The sequence below is a fragment of the Carassius gibelio genome, chromosome A10 (assembly GCF_023724105.1).
Source record: "Carassius gibelio isolate Cgi1373 ecotype wild population from Czech Republic chromosome A10, carGib1.2-hapl.c, whole genome shotgun sequence".
NCBI lineage: Eukaryota > Metazoa > Chordata > Actinopteri > Cypriniformes > Cyprinidae > Carassius > Carassius gibelio.
In genome coordinates, this window is record NC_068380.1 from 19549369 (window position 1) to 19550929 (window position 1561).

Sequence of the window (1561 nt, forward strand, 5' to 3'; positions counted from 1 at the left end):
CCTTGAAAAGGTAAGGAGTATGTATTCTTAAACTGAACTGGTGTTTCAGTAAAAAGGACCAGTTATGCATTAGATCCAAAGATAATTCAAATATAGGTTAGGTAACAAACCTTGAAAATGAAGTTGAAACACCCTAGGATGCAGAGAACCCCCAAGCATGTTATATTCTCTGTTTTGAACTGCAGAACTCTTTTTGATATATTTATTCCAAGGATAATCATCATATTCTTGACATATTATAGCCTACATATTAGATATTCTATTCTATTTTTTTATATATATATATATTTAATCCAACTTAAAAATACTATTACTGGAGAAAGTCTCACATGAGCATCATTCAAAAGAAACACAAAAACCATGGTGTTTGTATCTCTTTACAAATTCTTAAATGAAATCTTTGAAATCTTCAATGGCCCCTTCTGGAAAGGAGTAAATAATTTGTAGATCTTCCTTTAGATGTTCTATCTGCAGTCAGGTCAGTTTTTTAACATGATAAACTGATATGAGCACTGGGAAAGACACAGCGGGTTGAAATTGAATCATGGGGTGATTAAAGCTGGTCTTTTGCTCCCATACAGTCTTCTCACACCTTTCACTCACAATGTATCTGGAGGCTTTTAGATCATCTGACAAAGCTCCTCAGGAGGACATCTCTTTATTCTAGGTGAGCTAGCCCAAAGTACTCCTCTTGAAGTCTGACTCGACCCTCCTGAGCCCATCTAATGGTTATCATGTCCATAATGACCCTGCAAGAATGCTAACCCTCCCTTAGCACTGACGTTATTAGCTTGAGCTCTCGTGTGTCAGTAGGAGGACAACTATATAACACGCAATGGTCCCTTGGACATTTTGGAATCAGATCCTGCTGGATCTGGCTGGGATCATAGGAAAAACACTTTAATGTTTATAGGCCCAGACCACATATGTAAGAGAGGAGAAGTTACTTTCACAAGCACCAGTATGAATGATATATCCATGTTGCACAGCAGTAGCATCTAGTCTGGTGCGCTGCTTTAAAATACTCAATAAAAGCATCTCATGGTTTAACTGCAGACTACAGAATTAATCACTGTGACAAGTCTCTTCAATATCAATCATGATTGGTGGGGGGGCACTCCTCTGTCTGGTTTCCATCAATCTTCTTTTGGAATGTTGATGACCAAATCTACACTAATGTAACTCTTTTACACCACAGTTAAACAAATAACATACCAGTGTGGGGAGGATAGACAGGTGCATTGTGGGATATGAGCTTTGCAAATCTTCAGAAAACAGTATAGGAAAGTATTCTAAAGTTTAGAAATTTCATATTAATAGAGGAAAGTTAATCCAGTCTATTGGAAGACTGTAAATGAGACTACCCAGTCATTTCATAAAATCCAGAATAATGTAGAAATATATCCCTAAATCCGCCATTTAGAGGGAGGAATATTGTTTCACAATACATTCTTCTGTTCTGGGTTGCAGATGTTGCATTTAAAGTAGTTAATCTGCAGTCAAGGTGGTGTTTTCTTTTTTTTTTTACAATGAAAACAAAAACTTGCTAAACAAAATAGTA